This window comes from Pogona vitticeps, chromosome 1 (genome assembly GCF_051106095.1).
Source record: "Pogona vitticeps strain Pit_001003342236 chromosome 1, PviZW2.1, whole genome shotgun sequence".
In the NCBI taxonomy this organism is placed as follows: domain Eukaryota; kingdom Metazoa; phylum Chordata; class Lepidosauria; order Squamata; family Agamidae; genus Pogona; species Pogona vitticeps.
Window position 1 is genome coordinate 24581740 of NC_135783.1, and position 20963 is coordinate 24602702.

Here is a 20963-nt window from a genome sequence, read left to right on the forward strand (position 1 = left end):
CCAGTTTTCTTAATTCAAACGCCATTTTCTCTCTCTCCAATGCCAATTCAAATTGTCTCTGTTTCTCCCTTTCCTCCCTTCTTTCTCTCTCTAATCTTTCCTCCATTTCCCTCACCCTCAGTTCATGCTGTTGGGCTATGAGCAATTTTCTGAGTTCTGGGTTCTGCTCTCCTGTGCTGTCACCTTGCACTGAGCCAAATTCATCCTCAGAACCTTGGTCAATCTGGGGGTCTTTCACTTCACCCATTTCTGCCACTTGGCTTCGAGTCAAGGGCATAATCCCCCCTCAGAACAAGCTGCTTTAAAAAGTCAAGCCTCAAAATAAAACGACCACTTTTTTTTTTCCTTTTGCCTCAGAACCAGCTTTCCCTAGAGATTGCTGCTGTCCTTCAGCACTTAACTTGCAACAGTTGCGAGCCAGAGCCTACCCCCCTCTGCTGGGCCTCTCAGCAGGCAGGCTAAATCACTGTTACTACACAGTTTTGCCTCAGCTTTTTTCCCGCCAAAACCAGGCCGCCTCAGAGCACTCTAATCTAGTCTCCCCAGTTGGCACATTCTTCCACTAGCGCACCTCCCCGTGAGGTACACCTAGAAGATTACCTACGCGCCTCAGATTGTCCCTGACTAGACCCCCCTTGCTCTGGGCACACTTGCCAAGGCTTCGCTGGACCGCTGGACAACTGGACCAGTCGTATCCCACACGCTGGACACCAATCAATGTGACAAACCCAGACCTACTGGGATCTGCCACACGTTAACTAAGCTGCCACCAACCATTCCCTATAAGAAGTCACACAGACCAGGGATGGATTTTCAACAAATAAAAGAATAAGGTTTATTAAATACAACACACAGGGAAAATAAAATGATTAGGTGAATAAGATATAGTAACGTGGCTTAGTTTCACTCATACATACACACAGTTTGGTTCACACAGAACCCTTAACTTGAAGCACAGACCCTGAACCTATCAGTTCTGGCTAACCAACAGACACCTGAACCTATCAGGTTGGTACTCTGACACACAGTAGTACCCTGTCTGACACACAGACTCCCACACCAGCTTCTTCTTCCCAGCTGCTGCTTCGTCTTCACATCCCAGCGTCTCTACTTCTCCACACACGCATCACATATATATACAGTACAGCCCCTCCTCCTGATGTCCCGCCTTCCACTCCCCATAGGATGGAACTTTCCCTCCAAACCCATGACAGACAGGTAACATCAGTGCTGTATGTAACAATAATTACTGTCTTTTCTATTGCTTGCATTGTTTTAACTACATTTTTTGTTATTGTGGTGTATTGAGGGTTTATGACTTTTTAACCCAGTGTAGTGCTTGCACTAATGGGGTAGTATATAAATCAAATTGAATCCAATCCAATCCAATCCATCCATCAAGATAACTTCTGAATATGGGTAGAAACTGGCCCTAAATCCTAGTTAGCACTGCTTTACATTACTATATTTAAAATAATATAACTATTGTGTATTTACATTCCACAGTTATTGTGATTTAAACTACAGATCCCAGGATCCTGCAGGATGGTGCCGTGACATCATCATCTTAGAATTACAGAGCTGGAACGGACTCTATGGATGACTGAGTCCAGACCTTTGCAGAGGACAGTCCTATAGCTGAAGCCATCCTCTAGTTCTGTGGTTTCCAACCTTGGGTCCCCAGATATTCTTGAACTACAGCTCCCAGAAATCTTGGTCAGCATAGCTAGTGGTGAAGACTTCTGGGAGTTTTAGTCCAAGAACTAAATAATCTAGTTGAAGGGCTGTCCAGTTCAAATCCAATAAAAGGGAGAGCAGGGACCCTCGGCATTTAGATACCACATGGAGCAGGTGTACAGGTCCCCTGGGCGTAAGCTTTCCAAGTGCAGTGGGATGTATTGCATATTCACTTAAACTATAGATATCTAAATATACAAATATAAATTAGCAGAGCTAATGTTGTAAAATATGAGTTGCCATCAAAACCTCTTTGGTTAGTGAGTAAAAAAGACTCCACAGCAGAAGGAAAAGTACCACAACTCTGTGGTAGAGGTTGTGTCTCTGTGTATAAATTCCTGGCTTCAATTCCTGGCTTCTTGAGGAAGTTACTGAGAAAAATGTCTGTCTGAAACCCCGAGGACTGCTATCATTTAATTGAGACAGTCCTGAACTAGATCTTGATCCAAGGCAACTACTGCATTCAGATCGAAAGCTCTCATATCATTTAAAACGTGCAGGTAAAAGCTGGGCATGGGATGTGAGCCTGTGTTTCTGCAAGTGGGTAACTATTTGCCCTGCCAGTTCACCTTCGTTCATTGGTTAGCACTCTTTTTTTTTATTTTGGGCGTTCGTTTAGTCGTGTCTGACTCTTCGTGACCCCATGGACCAGAGCACGCCAGGCCCTCCTGTCTTATACTGCCTCCCGGAGTTGGGTCAGTTTCATGTTGGTTGCTTCAATGACACTGTCCAACCATCTCATCCTCTGTCGTCCCCTTCTCCTCTTGCCTTCACACTTTCCCAACATTAAGGTCTTTTCCAGGGAGTCCTCTCTTCTCATGAGATGGCCAGAGTATTGGAGCCTCAGCTTCAGGATCTGTTCTTCCAGTGAGCACTCAGGGTTGATTTCCTTCAGAATTGATAGGTTTGTTCTCCTTGCAGTCCAGGGGACTCTCAAGAGCCTCCTCCAGCACCACAATTCAAAGGCATCAATTCTTCGGCGGCCTGCTTTCTTTATGGTCCAGCTCTCACTTCCATACATCACTACAGGAAAAACCATAGCTTTGACTATTCGGACTTTTGTTGGCAAGGTGATATCTCTGCTTTTTAAGATGCTGTCAAGGTTTGTCATCGCTTTCCTCCCAAGAAGCAGGTGTCTTTTGGGCAAATAACTATTTATTCTTAATTTGTTCTGAATGCAATGCTTTTTAAAAAAATGCTTCTAATGTAAATAACCCTGGTAAAGTCAAATGTGCTCAAAATCCTTAGCTTTATTGAATAATAATACGCTCACATGAATGCTGTGGGAATCCCAGGCAAAGTTTATGAAGGCCTTGAAAATAACACCGGAACTGTCACCCACACCTGATTGTCAGCACTCGCAAGTGCATCTACATCCGAGATGTGGTGAAATATTTATTTATTTGTCATTGAAAGATAAAAGATCTGCCTGGAAACCTCAACCTGTACATGCCACTGACAACATCTGCCAAATTTTGAACCTTTATTTCACTCTTTTCTTTCTCATACTTTTATTGGCAGGGAAGAAAACCGCCTTTGCTGAGCTCCTCTTCAGTGTAGTCAATCACTGTTGGTTTATCCATTGAGATGGTTTTCCCTTGGTTAATCCTGGCATTTGGGCTTTCCTTTGGCTTTTCACAGGAGCCAATGGGCCTGATTTGTTTACAGGCTCTGCTTGGCGCTTTTCAAATTCTGTGGAGGCACCATTTGCAACAGAATAGATGAGAGCAGGGACAGTGCCTCTTTCTTTATTCCATCCCAGCAGCTCAAATAATAGGCATTGATTTCCGATTAACTACAGGAGACGGCCAGCTAGAAAGGAGAAATACTAAAATCAACTTCTGCCCAAAAAGTTCCACTTTGCCTTCAATGGGTCCATTGTGCCAAGAACAGGGCTGCTTAAAATAAAATTAAAAATTGAAGATGCACAAGGCCAGACATTAAAATACATAGCCAGAAACCTGCTGGAGTTAGAAAAGATAAGGACAACAGTAATGGCATAAGTAATTTTCAGCCTTTGGCAAGGTGTCCATTATGTGACTAGTTTCCCAAACAGTACACAACTCATCCTGCAATTCAGCCCTTGCCAAAATCTCCAAGTGCACAAGTGCCATTATGAGTGGGTTTGTTTCTTTCCCAACAGGATTCGAGCCCTGCATGTACCTCTATATCTCTTTATTCTTCTCCCAGGTTTTTGTGGTTGGCAAAGAGGCTATGGGTGTTTCCACAAAAATGGCTCCTAGGGCTAATAAGGCACTGCTGTTCTGCAGTAAGCTATGAGTAGACTGGCAGCTGACTTGCTATTGGTGGATGATGTGGATTTTTTTTTCTGTATACGGTACATCTCATTGGCTGAAATCCGATAGTAAGTCACAGTTAGATTAGTCCCACTGAATCAGTGGAACTTATGGAAGAGTTGAGTTAATAAATCACCACTGATTCAATGGGCCTAGTTGCAGCTTAACTTCTATACATCCACATAAGTGTCCTTAATGCTAGTACACTATCACTTTTAGATGAAGTAGAGAGATGCTATATGTTGGACTGGGGTATAGACAGTGATTTAATAAGCAACTAAACTTAAACTCAGAAGAAATTCTCTACTGTATATCCTTTATAGTGGGTGCAATTTTAAGTCACCATTTTGCATTAATCTCTTATTTTGTATTATTTTTAAAAATTCATTGTGAAACAAAACAAAGTGTGCTGCCTATATAGCACCCTGTAGCAGTTAATGCACTCTCTGGGCAGTTTACAATGTAATCTTGCAGACTATTCATTGCCCCCCACCAGCAAGCTGGATACTCAGTTTACCGACCGCGGAATGATGGAATGCTGAGTGAACCTTGAGCCGGCTACCTGGGATTTAACTTGGTCGTGAGCAGAGTTTTGGCAGCAGTAGTGCAGTTTAGCCACCATGCCATGAGGCTTCTTCCATTAGAAACCCTTCTAATGTTTCTTCAATCAAAATAATAATTACATAACATGAACTCAATTCTGATTTACGGCAGTCCTTTCCATAGTATTTTTATATACAGTGGTGCCTCGCATAGCGATTGCTCCGTTTAACGAAGAAATCACTTTGCGATGTTTTTGCGATTGCAAAAATGATCGCTTTGCAATGTTCCCTATGGGGAAAATTTGCTTTGCGATAATCGCAGGGAAGCGATCATCGCAAAGCCCCCATTTTCACACAGCTGATCGGCGGTTCCAAAATGGCCGCCGGGTAAACAAAATGCTGTGTTGCCTCGCTTTAGAGGCACCAAAAATGGCCGCCCCTATGGAGGATTTTCACTTAAGGTTAGTTTTTAAGCCCATAGGAACGCATGAATGGCGTTTTAATGTATTTCTATGGGCTTTTTAATATCGCTTAGCGATGAAATCGCTTAGCAGCGATTTTTGCTGCATGGATTAAGATCGCTAAGCGAGGCACCATTGTAATGATAATAATCTTAGAACTGCAAAGCTAAGAAGCACAGTGAGGAATTAAACTCCCAAACTCTGCAGCCAGATGCCTAAATTACTAAATTACCCAGCAGCTCCTTCTTCCTGCTTTGGGACTGTGGAACTTGGGATGCACAGGGAGGAATTGCATTCCCTACCTTTGATTCTGCAGACAAAATTTTATTGACATTCATATAAGATTTGTGTAATGTTCTGCAGGTGAATACAGCTAATTGAGGAGGTGCCAGTGTTTATCTTGGTTGTACAGTTGGTTGCATAACCAAACATACAATTGAGATGTGCCCCAGCACCTTGTCACTTGGCCGTGTTCACTATTATCCACAGTTTTTGGTATCCACGGGGATTTGGAGCCAATCCCTGGAAAATATGGTGGTACTCCTGTACTCTCTTCCTGGAAAATCCTGAAAAAAGATATCCAAAAGTCAGCATTAACTTCATGGCACACAATTATTAATTATTATTATTTAAAAGGGGTGATAGTTCACGTCTCTCTCTCTCTCTCTCTTTTTCTCTGATTTTCTTTAAATATTCTGTTTCTAAAACTGCATCATGACACTCAAAATTATTATTTACAGTATTGGTTTATTATGTTAAACATGGCTTTTTAAAAAATGTTAAATTTGGGGATATGATAGATCAGTTTTCAGAAGCCTTATTTTTGTAGTTATTTTTCTGTAGGTCAAGCAAGATAGATGTTTATATAAAAAAGTAAACTCTTTTTCTATCTATAATGTTTCAGTGAGGAATAAGTTTTCAGAGCCTGTGTTTCAATAAATGTTGTGTAATAAATGGCAAGGGCAGTAGTGAGCATGAGGAAATACAGTTTTTTTTTTTTTTTTGAAGTGAGATGGTAGCTGGACATGGGCTTCAGTGGCTCTGCAAGGGGTGGGTTTTCAAAGGGGTGGTGGTGTCAGTTTTGATAGTGGCCTTGTTCCAAACCAAACTTAGGTTAGCGGCTATCTTATTTCACACTTCCTTCGTACCAACACCTCCTTTCCTTCCCACCTTCCCAAAATGGTCTGGGAACTCAGACTGTTTTAGATCAATTCAGACACCATGGGGGGGGGGGGGACAAAAAACAAAACCCAGGACATGCCTTTTGATGTAGCTGTGACTCTTTCTGAAGCTAACAGATGCAAGAGGGAACTGCCAGCTCTCGGCCCGTTTTTCCAATACCAACAAACCTGTGTGCTGCCTGGCAGCTGGCACTGCCCTAACGTCAGCGGGTTGTTTTATATATAAAATGCCCCAGTGAACAAAAATGCATTTCTTTCAGCAGCCTCTTGAAAGATACCCACTCATAAATAAGTGGCATAAAATAAATTTTTATGGAAATAAAAATCAGTCAAGAATGATTTTTGAACATCTTCTATGTATATAAACAGTCCAGAGCTTGAGAAGTTCCTTTTGGGTGGGGGTTAAGACAATTCGCAGACTGGGGGACTCTGGGAGGAATAGTAAAGAAGAGTAACTTGTAACTAAGAGTAACTGTAACTGTAATATACATACAGAGATGAGCTAATTGTATCTATTTTAATATATAGCTTGGGACCTATATATATATACATATATATATGAAGGCAGAATGTGGCAGAGTAAAAGATTAAGAAAGACCCACAAAATGGAGGGTGTGTGGAAATGACTTTCACATGTTGGTTTGGAAACAACCTAACAAATACTTGGTTGTGGCTATTTATTACAGATTACTAATATGGCTAAAGAGTGGGCCTGGAAAGGCACAATAGTGACCCTCTGTGCAGAAGCAACAATGCTTATTGGATAACTAATGTAAAAATACTGTAAATGTAGTTATCCCAGGCTCATGAGAAAGGGAGAAAAGTGTAGGTAAAACATATTTTAAATGAAAAAATTTTTTGTATATGTCCACATCATCTACACAGTAATTATGTTTTATTCCAAATTGTTAATCTGTTGTACAGGATTTACAATTGTACAATGGAAGTAGAAACAAAATTATAGAATGTTTTTCTGAATACAAAACAAAACATTGGCTATTAAGAGTCTTGGGTGATGCAAGGTATCCTTGTTTTCAACCATATGTGGCTTTATCTGAATCCCATAAACGGTTCTAACAGGAAATTGGTGCTGAATTTATTAATGCCTTTGCAACTTTAGCATTCTGGGAACTCAGGCCTGCTGGTATCATGTTGTTGTTGTTTTTAATCTAGATACTTATTTTCCTCATTCTATTTTTCTTGTTTAAGGTTGTTCTTGCTGTTTAGTCGTTAAATCATGTCCGACTCTTTGTGACCCCATGGAACAGAGCACGCCAGGCCCTCCTGTCTTCCACTGCCTCCCGGAGTTGGGTCAAACTCATGTTGGTCAATTTGGTGACACTGTCCAACCATCTCATCCCCTTCTCCTCTTGCCCTCACACTTGCCCAACATCAGGGGCTTTTCCAAGGAGTCTTCTCTTCTCATGAAATGGCCAAAGTATTAGAACCTCAGCTTCAGGATCTGTCCTTCCAGTGAGCACTCAGGGCTGATTTCGTTCAAAATGGATTGGTCTATTCTCCTTGCAGTCCAGGGGATTCTCAAGACTCTCCTCCAGCCCCACAATTCAAAAGCATCAATTCTTCAGCGGTCAGCCTTCTTTACGGTCCAGCTCTCATGTCTATACATCACTACAGGAAAAACCATAGCTTTGACTATGCGGACCTTTGTCAGCAAGGTGATGTCTCTGCTTTTTAAGATGCTATCTAGGTTTGTCATCACTTTCCTCCCAAGAAGCAGGTGTCTTTTAATTTCGTGGCTGCTGTCACCATCTGCAGTGATCATGAAGCCCAAGAAAGTAAAATCTGTCACTGCCTCCATATCTTTCTCTTCTCTTTGCCAGGAGGAGATGGGACCAGTGGCCATGATATTAGTTTTTTTTTATGTTGAGCTTCACACCAAGAGGTTCTTTAATTCCTCCTCACTTTCTGCTATCAGAGTGGTATCATATGCATATCTGAGGTTGTTGATATTTCTTACAGCAATCTTAATTCCAGTTTGGGATTCCTCCAGTCCAGCCTTTTGCATGATGTATTCTGCATATAAGTTAAATAATTTATTTGACTTATTTAACATTTGGTCTAGATGCGCGGGGTAGAAATTCAATTAGATAGATAGATAGATAGATAGATAGATAGATAGATAGATAGATAGATAGATAGATAGATAGATAGATAGATAGATAGATAGATAGATAGATAGATAGATAGATAGATAGATAGATAGATAGATAGATAGATAGACAGACAGACAGACAGACAGACAGACAGACAGACAGACAGACAGACAGACAGATAGATAGATAGATAGATAGATAGATAGATAGATAGATAGATAGATAGATAGATAGATAGATAGATAGATAGATAGATAGATAGATAGATAGATAGATAAGCAAGCAGGATGACAATAAGCCTTGTCATACTGCATATGCAATTTTGGGCCAATCAGTTGTTCCATATCTAGTTCTAATTGTTGCTTCCTGTCCCACATACAGATTTCTCAGGAGATAGATAAGGTGGTCCTCCTTCATGGATTGCTGCCTTGTCGTGGCGAAGGGGCTTGAGTAACTCAGAGAAGCTATGGGCTATGCCGTGCAGGGACACCCAAGACGGACAGGACATAGTGGAGAGTTCCGACTAAACGCAATCCACCTGGAGTAGGAAATGGCAAGCCACTCCAGTATCTTTGCCAAGAACGCCCCATGATCAGAAACAAAAGGCTAAAAGATATGACGCTGGAAGATGGGCCCCTCAGGTCGGAAGGCGTCCAACATGCTACTGAGGAAGAGCGGAGGACAAGTACAAGTAGCTCCAGAGCTAATGAAGTGGTTGGGCCAAAGCCGAAAGGACGCTCAGCTGTGGACGTGCCTGGAAGTGAAAGGAAAGTCCAATGCTGTAAGGAAAAATACCGCATAGGAACCTGGAATGTAAGATCTATGAACCTTGGGAAGCTGGAGGTGGTCAAACAGGAGATGGCAAGAATAAACATCGACATCCTGGGCATCAGTGAACTAAAATGGACAGGAATGGGCGAATTCAACTCAGATGATTATCATATCTACTACTGTGGGCAAGAATCCCGTAGAAGGAATGGAGTAGCCCTCATAGTCAACAAAAGAGTGGGAAAAGCTGTAATGGGATACAATCTCAAAAATGATAGAATGATGTCAATACGAATCCAAGGCAGACCATTCAACATCACAATAATCCAAGTTTATGCACCAACCAGCATTGCTGAGGAGACTGAAATTGAACAATTCTATGAAGATTTACAACACCTTCTAGAACTGACACCAAAGAAAGATGTTCTTCTCATTCTAGGGGACTGGAATGCTAAAGTAGGGAGCCAAGAGATAAAAGGAACAACAGGGAAGTTTGGCCTTGGAGTTCAGAACGAAGCAGGACAAAGGCTAATAGAGTTTTGTCAAGAGAATAAGCTGGTCATCACAAACACTCTTTTCCAACAACACAAGAGGCGACTCTATACATGGAAATCACCAGATGGGCAATATCGAAATCAGATTGATTATATTCTCTGCAGCCAAAGATGGAGAAGCTCTATACAGTCAGCAAAAACAAGACCTGGAGCTGACTGCGGTTCTGATCATCAGCTTCTCATAGCAAAATTCAAGCTTAGACTGAAGAGAGTAGGAAAAACCACTGGGCCACTCAGGTATGATCTAAACCAAATCCCTTATGAATACACAGTGGAAGTAAAGAACAGATTTAAGGAACTAGATTTGGTGGAGAGAGTGCCTGAAGAACTTTGGATAGAGGCTCGTAACATTGTCCAGGAGGCAGCAACAAAAACCATCCCAAAGAAAAGGAAATGCAAGAAAGCAAAGTGGCTGTCCAACGAGGCCTTAGAAATAGCAAAGAGGAGAAGGGAAGCAAAATGCAAGGGAGATAGAGAAAGTTACAGAAAATTGAATGCAGACTTCCAAAGAATAGCAAGGAGAGACAAGAGGGCCTTCTTAAATGAACAATGCAAAGAAATAGAGGAAAATAACAGAAAAGGAAAAACCAGAGATCTGTTCAGGAAAATTGGAGATATTAGAGGAACATTTTGCGCAAAGATGAACATGATAAAAGACAAAAATGGGAGGGACCTAACAGAAGCAGAAGACGTCAAGAAGAGGTGGCAAGAATACACAGAGGAATTATATCAGAAAGATTTGGATATCCCGGACAACCCAGACAATGTAGTTGCTGACCTTGAGCCAGACATCCTGGAGAGCGAAGTCAAGTGGGCCTTAGAAAGCCTGGCTAACAACAAGGCCAGTGGAGGTGATGGCATTCCAGATGAACTATTTAAAATCTTGAAAGATGATGCTGTTAACGTGCTACATTCAATATGCCAGCAAGTTTGGAAAACTCAACAGTGGCCAGAGGATTGGAAAAGATCAGTCTACATCCCAATCCCAAAGAAAGGCAGTGCCAAAGAATGCTCCAACTACCGTACAATTGCACTCATTTCACATGCTAGCAAGGTTATGCTCAAAATCCTGCAAGGTAGGCTTCAGCAGTATGTGGACCGAGAACTCCCAGAAGTACAAGCTGGATTCCGAAGAGGCAGAGGAACTCGAGACCAAATTGCTAACTTGCGCTGGATTATGGAGAAAGCCAGAGAGTTCCAGAAAAATATCTACTTCTGCTTCATTGACTATGCGAAAGCCTTTGACTGTGTGGACCACAGCAAACTATGGCAAGTTCTTAAAGAAATGGGAGTGCCTGACCACCTTATCCATCTCCTGAGAAACCTATATGTGGGGCAGGAAGCAACAGTTAGAACTGGTCATGGAACAACTGAGTGGTTCAAAATTGGGAAAGGAGTACGGCAAGGCTGTATATTGTCCCCCAGCTTATTTAACTTATATGCAGAATACATCATGCGGAAGGCTGGACTGGAAGAAACCGAAGCCGGAATTAAGATTGCCGGAAGAAATATCAACAACCTCCGATATGCAGATGATACCACTCTGATGGCAGAAAGTGAGGAGGAATTAAAGAACCTTGTAATGAGAGTGAAAGAGGAGAGTGCAAAAAACGGTCTGAAACTCAACATCAAAAAAACTAAGATCATGGCCACTGGTCCCATCACCTCCTGGGAAATAGAAGGGGAAGATATGGAGGCAGTGTCAAATTTTATCTTCCTGGGCTCCATGATCACTGCAGATGGAGACAGCAGCCCTGAAATTAAAAGACGCCTTCTTCTTGGGAGGAAAGCGATGACAAATCTTGACAGCATCTTGAAAAGCAGAGACATCACCTTGTCAACAAAAGTCCGAATAGTCAAAGCTATGGTTTTTCCTGTCGTGATGTATGGAAGTGAGAGCTGGACCATAAAGAAAGCAGACCGCCGAAGAATTGATGCCTTTGAATTGTGGTGCTGGAGGAGGCTCTTGAGAATCCCCTGGACTGCAAGGAGAACAAACCTATCAGTTCTAAAGGAAATCAACCCTGAGTGCTCACTGGAAGGACAGATCCTGAAGCTGAGGCTCCAGTACTTTGGCCGTCTCATGAGAAGAAAAGAGTCCTTGGAAAAAACCTTGATGTTAGGAAGGTGTGATGGCAAGAGGAGAAGGGGACGACCGAGGATGAGATGGCTGGACAGTGTCTGCGAAGCAACCAACATGAACCTGACACAACTCCGGGAGGCAGTAGAAGACAGGAGGGCCTGGCGTGCTCTGGTCCATGGGGTCACGAAGAGTCGGACACGACTAAATGACTAAACACACACACACAGATAAGGTGGTCAGGCACTTAAAATTTCTTTGAGAACTTGCCATAGTTTGCTGTGGTCCACACAGTCAAGGGCTTTTGTGCAGTCAATGAAGCAGAAGTAGATGTTTTTCTGAAACTTTCTGGCTTTCTCAGTGACCCAGTGCATGTTAGCAATTTGGTCTCTAATTCCTCTGCCCCTTTGAAATCCAGCTTCTACTTCTGGAAGGTCTCGGTCCCCATAGTGCTGAAGCCTACCTTGTAGGATTTTGAGCATAACCTTGCTAGCGTGTGAAATGAGTGCAATTGTACGGTAGTTGGAGCATTCTTTGACACTGCCCTTCTTTGGGATTGGCATGTAGACTGATCTTTTTCAATCCTCTGGCCACTGCTGAGTTTTCCAAACTTGCTGGTGTATTGAGTGTAGCACCTTCACAGCATCATCTTTTAAGATTTTAAATAGTTCCACTTGAATGCCATCACCTCCACTGGCCTTGTTGTTCGCCATGCTTTCTAAGGCCCACTTGACTTCACTCTCCAGGATGTCTGGCTCAAGGTCAGCAACCACACTATCTGGGTTGTCCGGGATGTCCGGATCTTTCTGGTATAATTCCTCTGTGTATTCTTGCCACCTCTTCTTGATGTCTTCTGCTTCTGTTAGGTCCCTACCATTTTTTTCTTTTATCATGTCCATCTTTGCACAAAATGTTCCTCTAATATCTCCAGTTTTCTTGAACAGATCTCTGGTTTTTCCCTTTCTATTGTTTTCCTCTATTTCTTTGCACTGTTCATTTAAGAAGCCCCCCCCCCCGGTCTCTCCTTCCTATTCTTTGGAAGTCTGCATTCAATTTTCTGTAACTTTTCCTATCTGCCTTGCATTTTGTTTCCTTTCTCTTCTCGGCTATTTGTAGGGGCTCGTTGGACAGCCTTGCTTTCTTGCATTTCCTGTTCTTCGGGATGGTTTTTGTTGCTGCCTCCTGTACAATGTTACGAGCTTCTATCCATAGTTCTTCAGGTACTCTGTCCACCAAATTGAGTTCCTTAAATCTGTTCTTCACTTCCACTGTGTACTCATAAGGAATTTGGTTTAGATTGTACTTGACTAGCCCAGTGAATTATCCTACTTTCTTAAACTCTTAAGTTTAAGCTTGAGTTTTTCTATAAGAAGTTAATGATCAGAGCCACAATTCAGCTCCAGGTCTTGCTTTTGCTGACTGTATAGAGCTTCTCCATCTTTGGCTGCAGATAACATAATCAATCTGATTTTGGTATTGCCCATCTGGTGATGTCCATGTGTAAAGAGAATTTGTGATAACCAGCTTGTTCTCTTGACAAAACTCTATTAGCCTTTGCCCTGCTTTGTTTTTAACTCCAAGGCCAAACTTACCTGTTGTTCCTTTTATCTCTTGACTCCCTCCTTTAGCATTCCAGTCCCCTATATTGAGAAGAACATATTTCTTTGGTGTCAGTTCTAGAAGGTGTTGTAAGTCTTCATAGAACTGGTCAATTTCAGTCTCCTCAGCATTGGTGATTGGTGCATAAACTTGGATTGTTGTTATGTTGAAAGGTCTGCCTTGGATTCGTAATGAAATCATTTTGAGATTATATCCCACTACAGCTTTTCCCACTCTTTTGTTGACTATGAGGGCTACTCCATTCCTTCTACGGGATTCTTGTCCACAATAGTAGATATGATAATCATCTGAGTTGAATTCACCCATTCCTGTCCATTTTAGTTCACTGACGCCCAGGATGTCAATGTTTATTCTTGCCATCTCCTGTTTGACCACCTCCAGCTTCCCAAGGTTCATAGATCTTACATTCCAGGTTCCTATGCAGTATTTTTCTTTGCAGCATCGGACTTTCCTTTCACTTCCAGGCGCGTCCACAGCTGAGCGTCCTTTTGGCTTTGGCCCAACCCCTTCATTAGCTCTGGAGTTACTTGTTCTTGTCCTCTGCTCTTCCTCAGTAGCATGCTGGACACATTCTGACCTGAGGGGCTCATCTTCCAGCGTCATATCTTTTAGCCTTTTGTTTCTGTCCATGGAGTTTTCTTGGCAAAGATACTGGAGTGGCTTGCCAGTTCCTGCTCCAGGTGGATCGCGTTTAGTCAGAACTCTCCAGTATGACCTGTCCGTCTTGGGTGTCCCTGCACGGCATAGCCCATAGCTTCTCTGAATTACTCAAGCCCCTTTGCCACAACAAGACAGCAATCCCTGAAGGGGTGTTTAGCTTTGAGTCAGTCATAACTCTTGGAATGGCCTGTGCTGTTACTGAGGAGTAAACAAAATTGAATGTAGAATTAGGGCTTAATGATCCCATATGGCCAGGAAACTGAAGTCCAGCTGTTCCCTGAAAACTGTTGTCCGCACCTTCATTAGATTTCAGTGTACCTATTGTGCTGTACTTGGTAGATCACAAAACAAGGCTATTTCCACACAACTTCTTTAAGGCCAGCTAAAAATGCTTCAGTGCTCATGGAAGTAGAAGGCTATACTTGGACTTCTGGCAGAGTCATGACTATGGCTGGGTAGGTAGGGCCTTGACCCAGGATAGGTCCCAAAAATATGCTGTCAAAAGGGCACAAAAAGCTCTGCCTCTCAGTGTTTGCTGCTGAAAGAGTATGAACCTGCTTGCCCTATTCATAGCCAGTGGCCTTTCCCAGGCAGAATTAAACATGAAACAGGCAGGTTCAATGGGGAATCAACATGACCACCATGCTCAGATCTCATTCCTCCATCCTTTTCCTGAAGATCCCAATCTCACATCGTGCATGCTTAACCAACAGGATTACAAAGCCTAGGATGTCAAAATGTCCAGTTATGGCTCTGATTTCTGGCTTCAAATCAGCAAGAGTAGGTTAGACTTTCATCTTAGAAGCCAGGACCATATTAGGGGCTGTGCAGGTGTCTCATTAACTAAAGAACAATTGTTCAACTACATTGTTTATGCTGCTTTTAGAAGTTTAAGATGGTTAGTCTGTGTTTCACTTGATTACACTAAATTACTGGGTTTTAAAGCATCTAGGACAATAGTGCCCAACTTTGGGTTCCCAGATGATTTGGACTACAACTCCCAGAAATCCTGTCTGGCACAGTGGTGAAGACTTCTGAGAGTTTTTAGTCCAAAAACACCTGAGTAACCCAAGGTTAAGAACCACTGATCTAGGGTATAAAACTCCTATTGAAAACAGGTGATGGGGTTCTCTCTGATTCACAGTGCCAGTCATCTGTAAAACCCAGAGCTTGGCCAGGTTAATATTTTAGACTACAATTTCCACAACCAAGCCCTCACCTGCACGGCCCTGCTGGCATGAAGGTTCTTTGAGTTTTAGTCCAAAATAAATTCCTATTTTGGATTACAATTCCCACAGTCCTGGCTATGCTGGTGGAAAGAGCTTGGAATCTGTAATCCAAAACAGTAAAATTCCCAAGGTCTTCTAAGTCCCAAAAGGTGACAGCCACAATGTATTTGATGAATTAGCAGAACTGAGCCTGGAGACAGACCTAACATTAAAAACAAGCAAACAAACAATAGAGCAGGCACCACAAAGCAGGGAAGAGGAGCAGAAAAAGCAAAGTCGATCCTAATGAGGGTTCTCTTGTTACCCTCACTGGTTGCCACTTTACCAACACTGATCATCATTATGTTAGTGAAGACTTCCTGGGCAGAAGTAACTTGGTCATAGTTCCATTCCAGGTTAGACTTCTGCATGGCTGGCACTCCAGAATGCATAGAAACTGCACTTTGCATAGCAGATGGAAACTAAATAGAGCCATATGCTGAGATATGGATTTGCAGGAGAAGGCCTTCCACTTATAACACCCTAGTTCTGGTATGCTTTCGCCTTGGATGCCCAGCTAGCCTCAACACTCGCTTTATTTTTAAATTCCAGCTAATCATTGAAATACTCGGCACTTCAGTTTCCTGGGATTTATTCTCTTTCGGTTGTTTAAATATTCCTAATGTTTAAAAGTGCTTACAATTGTTTGAACATGTTTGAATTGTTTTAATGCCTTTCAGTGTGACTTTAATCATCGTACACCCACCTTCAGGAGACCTATCAATATTGATTGGCTGACTGCATTGAAATAAAACAAATTAATTAATTAATTAATTAATTTATATACTGCCCATCTAGTGGCGAGCCACTTCTCTAAGTGGTTTACAAAACATAAAAAAACTCAACCCCCTCCACCCTCAACAAAACAATGCCAAAAACACCCCAGTGGTAATGGCAATAAGGTAACAAAATTAAGTATAACAGTCTATAATGAGAGGATGATATCCTGAAAAGCCTCTCTGATCTGTTTTTATTAGCTTTCAAAAGGCTAGGAGGGAAGGGGCCTGATTCACCCCCACCAGCAGGGTGTTCCAAAGCCTTGTGGCCACTCCTGAGGAGGCCCAGTTCCCAATCACAGATTTCCAGGCTGCCTGACAGGTTTGGGCTAAACCTGATAGAATTGTTAAATCCAGTTTGTACCATGACAATAAGTATTGTCAGGATCAGTATTGTAAATCAAAGCAAAGCTTGAATGTATACAGCTGAGGTGATTGTTACAGCTGTGAATGCAATCATGGGATTGGTTATCCATGGGATAAAACTAGCAGCACAAGCACACACAATCTGTGGGTTGTTGGTGGTGATGCTGGTTGGTGTGTTCGTGGAGAAGAGTCTTCATGTTCCTGTGCTGGAGAATTCTAGAGGAAGTTGTATCTACGTGCTTGGTATTGAAGAGGAATTCTGACTATTTGGATGGAATGTATGGTATATGACTACTGAACTTATTTACTGGACATTGATTCTGATATATGCACTAAACTCTGTGGAAACTGTTGTGCATTACTTTGGAACTGAGAAAGACCTAGCTGTAAATATACCTGTATATTCTGTAAATAATATCAACACTGCTCTGGTGCTTGGTGTCTTCATTATCTCAGGGAAAATCTATTGGTTATCGCCCCTGGTGTATACCTGTACTACTGCTACTCTGTCACTGCCCTTGGGGTGACTGCCCACAACATCAGATCTTAGGAGGAACCCTATAGGATGAGTTAAAAATACTTCAATAGTATTTTTATAAAATCAATGTTCTACTACTTTTAAATATCTGCACAGAGCTTCTTGCAGTTTCAGAGTTCTGCATAAAATACTGCTGTTTGAAGCCAAATGTGCATCAGAACTCAAGTATTTGAAGGAGCACCTGCTTCCACATGAACCCATCTGTGCACTGAAATCATCTCCACCGGTCCTCCTGTAAACTTGCCCAGTATCTGAGGTAAGGCAGTGTTGTGGGGAAGAAGGCCTCCTCTGTTGTGGCACCCCTATTTATAGATGCCTCCCAGGCATCAAATGTTTGTTTGTTCATACAGCCAAGCAAATGTTCTTCCCCTTCCCATCCTTCCTTTTACCTCTAACCGCATTGAATACCCCAGTTCAACAGAAAGACGACTTAACGAAAACAGTAGTGTTTTTTTTTTGAATGACTGTTTTTTAACCTGCTGGTTTTTCATGTCTTATTGCGTTTTATTCTATTTTTGACTTTTGTAGACCATCTCTGTATTGAACACTGTGCCCAGAAACTACCTTGCCATTACGAAGAGTGAAGTGGCCTCTTGAGGAAGCAAATATCAGGTATCATGAAAAGATATCAAATTGTTGGTTACTTGATATTTTTGTTATAAGATTTTTTTAAAACCAGGATGTGATGAATTGCTGATGGGACTTCTGCCTCATGTCCCAAAATAACTAGGCTAACTTTAGATATTATGTACCATGGGCAGGTGTATAAAAAAGTTTGCCCTTTTCTCCTCTGCCTCAGGCAGCAAAATGGTTTGGGATGGACTTGGTAGTGTTTATTCTACATTTCCTCATTTTAGGGATGAGATGGCAAGAAGGTAGCTGGCCAGGTTACATTGACCTCATTGCAGTAGATATAGGGCATGGGGACAAACAGGGGAAAAGCAGGTTTTGTGACATTGAGCTCACCAAATAAAGGAAACTTATCCATGACTCTTCAGTGGGGCATTATGTGGTGCTTTTCAAAGGATGAGTGGCAGTCAACTATTTTCGCTGGGTATTTCTTAGGTTCAAGTTCACCACAGGAGTACAACGACTTGGCAAGTAGTAATAACTGGGATACCTGGCGATCAAGCGACAACAGTGTTGTACAGTGGATATGGCCTTTCTAGAACAGGAAGGTTATTGTCAAAGATAAATGAATCCATCTGTCCTTCTGCCTTACCTCCTTTTGCATGTGTGGAATCACAGAACTGTAGAGTTGAAAGAGTTAAGCTCCCAGCCAATACCCAGATTTCACAACCAAATCATCCCCTGACAAATGACTATCTCATCTCTGTTTTAAAACCTTCACAAAATAACGTCCTTTACCTTCTGAGGCAGGGCATTCTGCTCTGATGACCACGACATTCTTCCTAAAGTTGAACCATAATCTCCTTTCATGTAATTTCAACCAATTGCTTTGGGTCCTAAGTTTCAGAGGCACTAAAACCCACATTCACATACTAGCCGGTCAGCTATTTGAAAATGGCTTTCCTGTCATCACTCAAAACTTTTCTTCTCCAGGCTAAACATACCCAGATCCCTCAGCCATTCCTCACAGGGCTTGTTTCTAGACACTTTCCCCACCTCCACCAGGGCTCTTCTGGATGTATTCTAGCTTGTCAGTATCTTTGTATTGGTTCTACCAGTAATCAAGGGATAACTGTTCAGTTATTTATACTACTGTGTATCTGTCTGTCTATCTGCCTGTATATACACTCTCAGAAGCCTTATTCAGTTGTTTTTAAAAGTGTGTTTACTCTATATATAAGCAATACAAGCACAGTCTTCTGTTCTTTTGCCTTCCTGTGCATGGAGGATGACTGTCTCAAGCAGAGAGCCTCCCTGATGCGTTGAGCTGCAACTCCAAGTGAGGTGGGGAGCCTTGCAATGAATATCGGAGGCTCTTAACTTTGAGTCCCAAAGACTTTGACAAATAGAAGGCAGTGGACTTGAAGATGAAGGAGGTGAGGCTAATTCCCCTCATTGGTATGTTATAGACACATGGTTTTACGATGCCTGAAAAGGGCTATAGAGAGAGAATGAAAGAGGGTGGCAGAGTAAAAGGGGTTCTTCTCTTTTTAAAATGAAAAATGATGAAACCAACCTTGCTTCTTTGGTTTACGTATTTAAGTTGCTTTCAGGACAGATTTGAGAAACAGTGAAGCAAGTTTGGTGGTCTCACACGAAGTCCCAAGTGGATGTTTTTGTACATCTCAAAAACCGCCACATGACCTGGCAGAATTCACCTGGGCTGATAGCTTACTTAGTGCCAAGGAAAGGATTAGGACTGGTAAACAGCTGGGATTTTGCAAGTCAGGAGAGAAGCGCAGAGGAAACAGCAGAACAGTGGCTGTCTATGCTGTGGTTGTAAACTTAACTGGTATTAGTAGCTTCTTTCAGAAGCTCTGCATCCACTCCTGCTGGAGAGAGACAGGCCTTTCTAAAGCCTGCTTCAAAAGCATGGTGGCACAACCGAAATATCACTTGCACTGCACATAAAACGTCCAAGGCAATCTGTTCCTGTCTACCAGTATTGGGAAACAACAGTGGGCAAGGGCCATGACCCTCTTGGATGCTTTGTGGCTTCTCATCCCATACTAACCTGCTTGGCTAGTGTAGAAAACATGGTTCTGGGTTAGACAGGTCTCTACTCTTAGGTTCACAGTCATCTTGTTATTGCCTCTGCATACTGGAGTTGCAGATGTTTGTAAGGCTTTAGAAGTCTGTCTCTCTCTCTCTCTCTCTCTCTCTCTCTCTCTCTCTCTCTCTCTCTCTGTGTGTGTGTGTGTGTGTGTGTGTGTGTGAGAGAGAGAGAGAGAGAGAGAGAGAGAGAGAGAGAGAGTGATGTCCCATCAAGTTAATTCTAGTGATCCTAGTAGGGTTTCTGAGGTGCATGACATACTGTATTCAAGGAGTGGTTTTACCAGTTCAACATCCAATAAATTTCCGTGAATAAATTTTATTCATTTATTCATTTATTTTTTTAGTGGAAAGTATACGCTTTCTCTTTTTTCAGTGGGGACACCACATTCTCCTCCTCCTTTTTTATAGTGGTGGTGGGGATTCTGTCCATGTCTCATGGCTGATTGGTGGGAGAAGGTGCCACTTGCCCCAGGTACCAAAGTGGCTACTAACAGTTCTGGTAAAATCCCAAAGGGGTGGAGCTGGTGGCATAAGTAGACAGGGTTTCCAGTATGGCAGGAATATAGAGCTCTGTGTTGCTCTCTGCGCCATTCAGTCTCTCCCTCTCTTCTACGTATCATCTCTGATTAATGCAGCACCATGTGAATTTAGCCCTCAGGTCACATCTGAAGACAGAGGCTACCTACCCTGCTCAGATATTTATCTTTCCTTCCTTCAAGGAGATCACGATATCTTACAACACACCCCATCTGATCCATTTTACCTCACAACAAAGGGGTATTTGTCTACAAAAGACTACCCACAAGGTTCCTCAGTAAATGTCATTTCTGAGCAAGGACCTGAACATGGGTCTTCCTAGTATAAATTCAGCACTGTAGCTACTGCATCCTACTGACTCCTACTTGGTGGCCACCCATTTTTCACTTAGACAAGGGGCCACAAACAGCACAAACCCATGAGAACATCTTTGCTTGCTGCAAGGAGTATAAATTGGGGTTATGTTTCAAATTAGACCAAGAACTCCATATGAACCCAGTCTTATTCCTCAGCTTAGGATAACTGCGGTGTTTGCACCTCCCTAATTTTATTGGAATCAACATAAAGAGGACTCTCAAGTTGCTCCCTGCCAGAGACATTCTACCTTTTAAAACCAGGTTATCATAAATCAGCATGTGCTGCTCGGGCTAAGTTGCCAAATGCGTTGAAAGTCAAAGAATCCATTCACAGCTGTGTCCTTGCAAAGCTGTGGCAATATATGCTTCCTAGGACTTTGTTTACTGGTGAATTCCATTTCCCCCAGATGTGTGTGAGTTTCG

General features: G+C 42.3%; 2 long non-coding RNA genes across 2 annotated transcripts; both read left to right on the forward strand.

The window, feature by feature from the left end:
- The first annotated feature begins 1337 nt into the window (after nucleotides 1–1337).
- LOC144585758 (uncharacterized) lies at nucleotides 1338–16853 on the forward strand. Its single transcript, XR_013540298.1, has 2 exons — nucleotides 1338–8734; nucleotides 11970–16853. It is a non-coding gene; the product is annotated as an uncharacterized LOC144585758 (long non-coding RNA).
- Nucleotides 16854–17074: 221 nt separating this feature from the next.
- LOC144585759 (uncharacterized) lies at nucleotides 17075–19077 on the forward strand. The gene is made up of 2 exons (XR_013540299.1): nucleotides 17075–17218; nucleotides 17491–19077. It is a non-coding gene; the product is annotated as an uncharacterized LOC144585759 (long non-coding RNA).
- The last annotated feature ends 1886 nt before the right edge of the window (nucleotides 19078–20963 follow it).